Here is an 11,468-nt window from a genome sequence, read left to right as displayed (position 1 = left end):
TAGAAGAAACCGACACTAATTTTATAGTAGCCTTGGAAATCCCATGTTGCTGGGGCTGAATTCTGGAAAATAGCCAAAAATTACCAAAAAAAAAAAAAAAGGGTTTTCCTAGCAATAATATATACTTTTTTTTTTACAAGTCTACTTTAATCAAACATGAATATATTTTACCAAAATGCCATCTGAATGCTTTTAGTTTGCCTTGACTATCTGCCACCAAAAGATCATGTTGGGTAAGGGACCATTTTGACAAACACAGCGGTAAAAAGAGTTCTACGAAGCTTCCACAGTAGACATTATTAGTTAAACATAATTTAACCCTCTTTCGTGAGATCTACCTTTCGCAGGTTTCATCTCCAACCAAAATCCAACACACCTTTTTTTTTTTAGTTAATCAAGATCTTCTTAAGGCAACGATTAGATGGTCAGGTGAGCATGGTTATGGTTGGAGCTAAAGTTTTTAGGAAGGTAGAGCTCCAGGAGCAGAGTTGATGACGACTGATTTAAAGAATTTATATACAGCGCTAATCAGTGTGAACATTGGTTGTTTGATTTACATTTTACGTGCTAGGCTGTGTACTAGCTCTTTTGGCAGATTTGGAAAGCAAGCTAAGTGTATAGTACTACTCACCAGAGCCAGCGATGTGAGAGAGGCCTTTAGTTGCTTAGAACTTACCCTGGCTCCTATGTGACCTCAGGGACTATTACATGTCGTGCTCTTGTAGTGATCTTTGTCGGTCGACCACTCCTAGGGACGGTTACATTGTCTTAAATTTCCTCCATTTGTACACAATCTGACTGACTGTGGATTGGTGGAGTCCAAACTCTTTAGAGATGGTTTTGTAATCGTTTCCAGCCTGATGAGCATCAACAACTCTTTTTCTGAGGTCCTCAAATATCTCATTTGTTCATGCCATTATACAGTTCCACAAACATGAATAATGAAGATTGGACTTTGATAGATCCCTGTTCTTTAAATGAAACTAACCCGATTGTCATCCCACTGATTAAAAACACCTGACTCTAATTTCACCTTCAAATTAGACTGCTCATCTTTGAGGTTCACATACTTTTGCCACATTATTATTTTCCTCAGTATAACCAAGTATAATATATTTGTCTCATTTGTTTAACCGAGTTCTCTTTGCCTACTTTTAGGACTCGTGTGAAAATCCCATGATGTTTTAGGTCACATTTATGCCAATATATAGACATTTCTAAAGGGTTTACAAACTTTCACACACCACTGTTTGTGGGATATTCGCCAAAGCAAAATGGACATAAACCTGGACATCGTTTTGTAATCAGATAGTGGCTTTCAAAATGTCCACAATGCTCCCGCGACGTCATAATGTCATCATCAAAACAGAGCGGCGTGCTAACAGATGAAAGCAAAGTCAAGGAACTTACTGAATTTGGCAAATTCATTACCACCAAATGATCATTTCCAGACCCAAACAAAAGTTCCATATTTATTTCATAATGATAATGACATCTAAGAACAATTTTACTGTGGCAGACAAGGGCAGAATTGTAACAGGTTGCTTAGAGTTCAGAGTGCCAAGTGTTCAGAGGAAATGGCTGTTTGTGTTTCTAACCCTTGTTTTGATGAAAGCACCAAGACGCAGCCATTTTTTTCCCCTATCCACTGACCCTCTTATCTCTCTGATAAGCAGAGGAAAGGGGGGGGGGGGGGGGGGGTGACCTCCAGATGTGCTTTGAGGGCTTTCAATCTGAATGGGAAGCAGTGCATGACTCCAACAAACTCACATTTCTCTCCAATCTCTTTTTCCCCCTATTTCTTACACGCATAATGTACATAGGTTTAAACCAGATCGGAAATGAAGTGGCACTTGAAGTCACGTGTATTTTGCCTTTGCAGAATATTTGCTACACATGACTGACGGAACACTTAGAATGACAGTATGTGCAGATATATATATATATATATATATATATATATATATATATATATATATATATATATATATATATATATATATATATATATATATATGTATATATATTAGAGCACATTATCTGGATTTTATATAAAGATTAAATCCGCTGTAATCAGTATGGCCTGACAAATCAAAGTAGCAACTACAATACAGTGTATAAATCCTCCACCATATGGAGGTGTTAAAAACCAAGATGATAGCATTTGAAATGTTATCTTTGATCTCCAGAAGGAAAATTATTACACATATTTGTAACTCGCCAGATAAAAAACATAGACTGTTGCCTACAGGGATGCAGGCTTTGGCATTAGCGTGAGTGTTGGGATAAAATGAAGGTGCAAGCTGTTACCCTGGCGAAGTGAACTGTAAACACAATATTAGATAAATTGTGTTCTTGGCAAGCATATGAATCCTGTGTGATATCTAAAGATGTTAATGACAAACTATCCGGGGAACAAATAATACTATAGTGAATAAGAACACAGTAATAATAATAATAATAATAATAATAATAATAATAATAATAATAATAATAACACATGTATTACCAAATACAGTGTTCTCCACTAATATTGGCACCGTTGGTAAATATGATCGAAGAAGGCTGTGAAAAATTGTCTTTGTTGTTTAACCTTTTGATATTTTATTTAAATAATTCACTAAAATACTCTGCTGTCATGGATTTCAAACAACTGCAAACACAGTACAGGTTTATCTAAAAAATATCTTTGTTAAATATAGGTGTGCAACAATTACTGGCACTCCTATGAATTCATATGAGAGAAATATATTTGAAGTATATTGTTAGTATATTGATATTTTACATTTTTCTAGTACACCTGGGCGACTAGGAACAGGAAACATGACTTTCTGTTTCACAGGGGTATAAATATGAGGTAACACATAGGCCAAATTCCCTTAGTCATTCAACACAATGGGAAAGAGCAAGGAATGTAGCTGTGATGTGCGGCAAAATGTTGTTGAGCAAATGGTAAGTGGTAATACGAATATAGTACAGGCGTTGAAAACGCCCATTTCCACCATCAGGGCAATAATTAAGAAGTTCCAGTCAACTGGAAATGTTATGAAGCAACCTGGAATTGGACGTGTGTCTATATCGTCTCAACGCACGGTGAAGAGGACGGTTCGAGTGGATAAAAAATCTACAAGAATCACAGCTGGAGAACTGCAGAAGTTAGGTGTGCCTTGGGGTCAGAAAGTCTCCAAAACTACAATCTGAAGTCACCTACATCACCACAAGTTGTTTGGAAGAGTTTCAAGAAAAAAAAAGCCTCTACTCTCATCCAAAAACAAACTCGAGCGTCTTCAGTGTGCCAGACTCTACTGGAACTTCAAATGGGATCGGTTCTATGGTTAGATGAAACCAAAATAGAGCTTTTTGGTAATAAACACCAGAGGTGGTTTTGGCGCACACAGAGAGGTAGCCATATGGAGAAGTGCCTCATGCCCACGGTTAAATATGGTGGTGGATCTTTAATGTTGTTTTTCTGCCAGAGGACCTGGACATTTTGTTAGGATACATGGCATCATGGACTCCATCAAATATCAACAGATATTAAATGAAAACCTGACTGCCTCTGACTGAAAGTTTAAAATGGGGTGTGGTTGGATCTTCCAGCAGGACAGTGATCCAAAACATACATCAAAATCAACACAAAAATGGTTTACTGACTACAAAATCAAGCTCCTGCCATGACCCTCCCAGTCCCCTGACCTGAACCCCATAGAAACCCTGTGGGGTGAACTGAAAAGAAGAGTCCACCAGCATGGACCTCGAAATGTGCAGGATCTGGAGAGATTCTGTATAGAGGAACGGCCTTAGATCCCTCACCATGTATTCTCCAACCTCATCAGGCATTATAGGAGAAGACTCAGAGCTGTCATCTTGACAAAAGGATCTAGCACAAAGTATTGACTAAAAGGGAGAACATCGCATTTAAAGACCGTTTCTTCTGAAAGATGCCCTACCTACTTTTATAACCTGCTCTACTTATGAAAAAATGTAAACACAAGCCTCACTGTCATTTCTTCATGTGGCTGATCTCCCATTTTGGAAATAATCTGATTCATTCTCTCACATCTCTTCTGTTGACTACATTTCCTATATTTTGTATTAGAACTTTTTAAAAACCTTGTCTGCTCTCGTTTGAATAGACTGTGTAAGAGCTCTTCTCTGTTTTGATGATGACCTGAAGGACCATGGTTGACATTTTAACAGCTGGTATCTGGTTACAAACGGAACTGATTCGGTTTACCGTGTCTATTTCACTATGACACATAGCTCTTTGAGAGTTTGATCAAAGCATGACATGTATGAAGTGTATGTGTGAAGAAATCACACTTAGCCTACGTCAACATTAATCTGGATACATCTGAATCGGATACAAACCGCATCTTTTACTCTATGTTTTGGCCTTCCGTCTACACCGGAACGGTGTTTCCGTCCAGCGAAAACGGAGCTTTTCGAAAACGCTGTTTATACGTTATAGTGTTTGTAGATATTCAAAAACAATGACATATTTTTAGTCATGTGACCCATTCAAATCAAAACAAACAAGATGATGGGACGATGTTGTACTGCAGTTGCTGTGCATGTTATGTAGCAGTTTGATAGCTTTGTTAAAAATTAAAGTCACTTTGTACAACCTTCAGATTGCATTTTTAAATAAACGCCTCAAGGAAATGGTGCGTGCACAGTATAGGGATGTAAGCACTTTCAGACGTTTCAGTGTGGATGAGCAATTTTTGGAAAACGTTTGAAAACGGTAAATGGAGAGGGTTTTAAAATGAAAATGCAGTTTTCCGATCTATCCGGATTAATGTGGATGTACTGTAGCCTTAGCTAGTATGGTTTTAGACATGTGTGTTTTTTGAACTGGCTCCTTACACAACAAAGCCAAGGCAGGGTTAGTATGTAGACTAAATAAAAAAATTTCCACATCATCCACCGTGGCCCTGTGTGTGTGGAGTTTGCATGTTCTCCCCGTGCTGCGGGGGTTTCCTCCGGGTACTCCGGTTTCCTCCCTCAGTCCAAAGACATGCACGGTAGGCTGATTGGCGTGTCCAAAGTGTCCGTAGTGTATGAATGGGTGTGTGAGTGTGTATGTGATTGTGCCATGCATTGGATTGGCACCCTGTCCAGGGTGTACCCCGCCTCGTGCCCGATGTTCCCTGGGATAGGCTCCAGGTTCCCCATGACCCTGTAAAGGATAAGAGGTATAGAAGATGGATGGATGGATTTCTACATCATTTTGGCTGTTTTACAGCATTCAGCCATAACAACATGTGAAGGGCTTTCCCTAGACCATCACACACGAATATAACACCAGCCCAACTGTTGACCGAATGAACGTAGCGAATAATAATGTCTCAGACAATATAAAGAATAGCAATATTAATTCTCTGGATCTATACTAACCACCAACTTTTGAACCGCAATTACTCAATTTCATCCCTTGATTGCGTCACATGGACTTTCCACTAGAGACGAAACACAGAGCTTTTGAATTGTCTTCTTCTAATCCACACACTGTTTGAATCTTTTCATTTGATCTCCTTTGAAGACGGGATACAGAAGGCAACCACGAGGCACACGAACACAAACTTGTTTTATAGCCACTTTCTTCTTTTCTTTTCTCTACATCTCCATTTTATTAAATCAGTGATTTCAGTTCCTTTTAAAGTTCTTTTATCCTTAAAGTTCTTTTATTTTATTTAAAATTCTTTACTTAAAGGGTTCTCTTTGATATATGAGGAGATTTAGTGGGGATTCTTACTTTTGTTTCGGTCATGTGTCAACATTGTCACAAATATTTCTCTTAAAATTGCTTAGCAGAAATGGAATAATGTGAAAAAAGGGTATGGGATATAGTCGAAACAGAGAGAGAGAGAGAGAGAGAAAGAAAGGCCACACACCATGAGCAGGATTTTATCAGGCAATCTCCTGATCACAAAGCTACATCGCCTAGAAATGTTTTCTGTCTATTTGCCACTAGTTACTTATTGAGCTTATAGAAGTTATTTTTCAAGTGTTGGCTGTAGAGCTGTACAATAAAATTAACTTTTAAAAAAAATACATTTGAGGAAAACAGAATTGAGATCTCTTCTAGATTTTTTTTTTTTTAAAGACTTAGCCAGACATCTCCTTTCTATTTCCGTTTGATCTCATTGCTGTAACTATAGAGATGTAGAGAGCGTGATGGAGCAGGATAATATTAATAATGACACAGCCTTAAACTAAATTCAGCCATGAACTTATCATGCTTATAGACTTATGCTATAGGCTGAATTTTAAGCCCTGTGAAAACTCCATAAATAGGCAGTTGACTGTCATCCAGCATACAGTCTAGCAGCACATTTTGAGTGGTTTTAGACCTTTCTTTATTCAATTGTGTTTAATATTGCTGGTGTGTTTCCTGTCATTGGTGAGGAAGAACTAATATCATCAGCCAGTGTTGACAGGTTTCAACAAAATTATATAGGTTTCCGTTCCAATTATATCTCAAAATCCATACAAAAGACCGAAATCTAGCCAAAAATAATTGGGCATTGGAAAAGAGAGACTTTTTTCCCCCCTTCTTTTCCTCAGCCGTTGCATGGGAAACATTGTCACGTATTTGGTGATGCACACACATTTCTGATGTACGGATATTATCCCCTGTCCCACTTCCAATCTGTACAGTATCTTACAACATAAATGATTCTGTACAATATAGCCACAATGGCTGCACTTATACTTTGCCTTTGTTTGTGGAAATGTATCAGAAATCATTCATTCTGAATATTTGCCATAAAACAAGATTTTGGTGGCTGTGGAGCATATGTAAATTAGCCCAATTTGGTATAAAAACAGCAAATCTGGCAATCCTGGTATTTACTGTCCTGTCCAATACTCTTTCTCAACTGAAAAAATGTTCACGGCATAAGCATGAAGCAGCATGATTCCTTCCCCAATGGTCCTCTATTAGTGCTTGTTGCACTTCCCATTTTTGACCACTAGGTGCAATAATAACTCTATGGAGCTAAATGGGACAATGAGAGTGCTGCCCCACATCCAGCAAGGAAAGCAAATCAGTAGAATCAGTGGAATCTGCTTGTATTTGTCAAATAGCAATGTTTTGTTTAAAAAAAAAAAAAACATGTAATCATTTTAACAGAATTTAAAATGTATGGTGTTGTGAATTAGGATTTTACGAACTGTTATGAACTGTTGCACAATCTGCCTCTGTGGATGAGTTGCCACTGGTGGGTTAGCTATTAATGTAATGATTAATGTGGGATCGGTGTACTGTATTTCAATGAATCTGACTCAGATGAGTCTCTGGGAAATGTGTGTCCATGCCTTAATACCCTCAGGAGTGTTTGGTTCCCTTTTAGGAGACACATTCTTAGCTCACACCTGGACAGCACAAAGCGTTTGTGTAGCTCCTTATGGTTGTATGGTTGGTAATTATAACTTCACACCTATAATTAAGCGCCTTTCACTCCAGAGAGAGAGAGAGAGAATCAGTGCTGCATTGATTTTGTTTGGTTCTGATGTTTTGGCTCTGTACATCATAGTAGATAAGTTTTAGAAGTGAAAGTAATCCCATCCGACTAGGGCTTAAAAGAACGCCTTGATAACAGCTGCTGGAAGACAAGCTGGAACATTTTAAGGCACAATGATAGGTCAATGTGGTCTGTACGAATTCTGAGAATGTATGAGAATGAGAACATTCAAGATGGATGACACCCTTAGTGCAGGCTTAGCATTAGATAATTGACCCACTGTCATGATGGAAGTGCTCTTTCCCATTTTAAATCTCTGCATTTTATTAACCGCCTCATGACTTTGACATCATGTAATGAGAAATGTGTGTGGGTATATTAGTGGGTGGATTGTGCTGAAATGAAATAAAATTTCTTTGAATCTTATAGTGAAATTGGCACGTATTCAGCTGCTTAGGGGGAAAAACAGTGACCCATTTTGGACCAAAATTGGTGTCATAAGAAAAATTGGAACTTAGATCGGTGTAATGAATCTTTTCATCTTGATTTTGCTTGAGAACCAGTCAGAATTGATTCGCTAAAATGACATGACACAGTCAGATAAGCACCTGCAGATATAAAGTTCTGTATTAGGAGGAGGATACAGTAGTTGTGCCAGACAGCCACTATTGTTCTCCCAATGCTTTTGGGGTTTCTTCTGCGTAAAGTGCATAAAATCATGCAGATACAGGTCAAGAGCTTCAGGTAATGTTCATATCAAACATCAGAATGGGGGGAAATGTGATCTTAGTGGTATGGTTGTTAGGACCAGACTCTAAGTATTTCAGAAACTGCTAGTCTCCTGGGATTTTCACTTACAACAGTCTCTAGAGTTAACACAAAATGGTGTGCAAAACAAACAAACAAACAAACAAACATCCAGTGGCAGTTGTGTAGGTGTTAACTCCTTGTTGAGAATCAAAAATGTTCAGAATTGTTTCAGGCTGACAGGAGGAAAGCGAATTTAACTCGAATATCCACTCTTTACAACCGTGGTGAGTGGAAAAGCATTTCATGCAATAGTTTTATGCATTGTGCTCCCACCACATTTTTAGTGCTGGGGTTATAGGGCTAAAGTTGTGAAACTCTAAATCACCAAGCTAGCATATATAAATTCTTTCTAATTTGTAAAAAATAATAATAATAATTGTTGAGTCGTGGTGCAAATGGACTGCGTATCATGCTACGGCTAGGTATCGATGTGAAATATAAACTCCTCAAGAGGAAGGGCTGATCCTTGGGTGTTTTGTCTATTGAAGACCTGAAATTAGGAGGAAAAAGATTCTGTATTAAGATTTAAAGGGTGCATAATAAGTTATGTGCTGACCTTTTGGTTTGTTTTATCCAACTCTGACAGAATGTGAATGCGACTCAGTCTATAAAGAGCTCGTGTGGTCCTCCATCACTCTCCTGATTGGGACAGGATGGTACACAGCCTGAAGCTCTGACTGCTGCTTGGAAACTGGCAGATTTAAGTCTAAGCTCTGGATCTATTGGTAGTGTTTCCTTTTAAAAACTGTTGCCTGTGAGCGTTTCCTCTTTTAACGGTTGAGTTTGCATTGTAGAGTCGCTTAATTTATGGGGTTGTCACCCTGTCGTCTCGTTTTAATAGTCTTAATAAAAACTTGGATAGGAGAAGTTAAAATATGTATGTACAGGTATACGTGCTTGTAGGTTCTTTTTGTTGTTAGACGACCTGAAGGAGAAATGATGCACAGATATTCATCTGCATTAAGATGGCAAAACAGAATCAGAACCAGAATCACAACACCATAAGTCTGGCTTCGTAACAACAGAGACGAGATCATCTAAGGATTTACTTTGTAAAGGTCTAGTAAATGAACAGTTTCTTTTACAAGTGTGATGAGTCTGATTGGGAACAGGTGTGTGTGATTAGTCTTCTGGGGAAGGTCAACGTGTCTTTGTGTTAGTTTGGGAGTTGTAGTCGTCGTTGGCCATGTTTGTAACTTGCGGTGCATTCTGGGAAATGGAGTCGCTAGTTTACCATGACATGACAGTACTGTTTAATGATGTATTAGACTTCTTTGTTGTAGCAATGGAAATTAACTTTATGAGTTGAAATTTGTGTAGATTTTTAGGGGAAAAAAAAAATTGTGTGTTTGTTCAATTTTTGTTATTTGCTGGAAAAAATGTCCTGAGAGAGAGAGAGAGAATTCATTTTGTTTATTTATTTTTATTTACTTGTTTATAGTTTTTTTTGTGGGGGAAAAAATGTCACATGCTTGTGGTTGTTTTTTTTTTTTTTGTTTTGTTTTGTTTGTTTGTTTTACAGCTAGTATGTGCTTTCTTTTAAGGGAAAAAAAACCTATTCAAATTGGATTTTTGTGTCAAGGTCTCAAAGGCTGTTTTTTTTTTTTTGTCGGTTTATCACATTGTGCTTTCTTTCTTTCATCCTATTTTTTTTTTTAGGAAAAATAGTCTATATTGATGAGATCTTTTCTCATGTTTTTTTTCCCTCCTGTTGGTGTAACACACTGTGCTTGCATTTCTTTGCATAATTGCGCCCAACACCCACTTGCATATGAAATGCAAAAAAATAAATAAATAAATAAATGAAGCCAAACTTTTATCACCTGGCGAATTCCAAACAAACGAATGTAGATAACAGAGTGACTGATCTGTTCTGACATGTAGTGAGTATGAAGTAAAGTACAGATTTTTCCCTCTGAAATGTAAATCATACTTTGCTCATAACACAACACAACCGTATCAGATTCTGAATATTGTAAAGTTCTGTATGACGTATACTCACGGTGTCAGGGTTTTCATGTCACATCACTGTGAGATATTGACACAGCAGATGTACACTGAGCTCCAGAGTCAGTTATGACGTTCTAAAGTATGACAACCTGGAAAAATAACATCGCAACCTTGTCAAGGAAAATCTGTCACTTCACTCAATGACCTCAAAACTGACAAAACCAGAATTTCTGACAGCTGATGCCTGACAGAACAAAGCGTCATGAATGTATAGGTATTGCCATGAAGGGCATTTCGTAGTCCTATGAACACTACGTTTAATTGGATCAAATGATTTGGAACTCAAGATAGGTCCACTGTAACTACACTTTACCTTAAAATACATATAATCATTAAAATGCTCATGATATCTTCTAATTGCAATAATGTGTGAATCTATATGACATCTCATGCTTGAAATATCCTGTTCCTTTTTTTTAATTCGTCCGTTATAGGTTAGGGAAAATGAACATTTTAGTTCATTCACTCAACCCTGTTACCCGAACACATTCACCTCTGCGAAACACTTGGAATATTCCACAAGTCGCATGTTCATCAGGAGGTTGCATCATCCAAATTTCCTGATGTGGATGGGAAGAAGAAAATGAAGTTCTTTTAGTATTTAATGCTCTCACGAGATTAGCAGGGATGCTAGTTAACCAGATTTTGGGGATCGTTTTATGGAACAAAACAGAATAAAAATACTATATATATATATATATATATATATATATATATATATATATATATATATATATATATATATATATATATATATATACGTTAGGCCTAAATGGCACTGCAATCATAGAAACACCCACAACTTAATAAACAATACTTTCTAGTGGAAATAAGCATTCAGAAACATTTGTTTTTGTCATTTATTATACACCAATCAGCCATAACAACCACTGACAGGTGAAGTGAATAACATTGATTATCTCACTAGAGTGGCACATGTCAAGGGATGGGATATATTAGTCAGTAAGTGAACAGTCAGTTCTCAGAGTTCTTGTGTCAGAAACAGGAAAAATAGGCAAGCGTAGGAATCTGAGCGACTTTGACAAGGGCCAAATTGTGGTGTCTAGACGACTGGGTAAGAGCGTGTACGACACAGCTGGTCTTGTGTGGTGTTCACGGTATGCAGTGGTTAGTACCTACCAAAAGTGGTCCAATTAAGGATAATCACTAAACTGATGA

General features: G+C 37.6%; 1 protein-coding gene across 1 annotated transcript in view; it reads left to right on the top strand.

Moving 5' to 3' along the window:
- The window catches only part of fstl5 (follistatin-like 5), a 162,585-nt gene that overhangs the window by 54,952 nt on the left and 96,165 nt on the right, over positions 1-11,468 (top strand). The gene's annotated exons all lie outside the window — the stretch shown is intronic.

Source organism: Ictalurus punctatus, chromosome 8, assembly GCF_001660625.3.
Source record: "Ictalurus punctatus breed USDA103 chromosome 8, Coco_2.0, whole genome shotgun sequence".
In the NCBI taxonomy this organism is placed as follows: Eukaryota; Metazoa; Chordata; class Actinopteri; order Siluriformes; family Ictaluridae; genus Ictalurus; species Ictalurus punctatus.
Note: the sequence above shows the minus strand (reverse complement) of the source record. Positions and strands in the feature narration are given on the sequence as shown.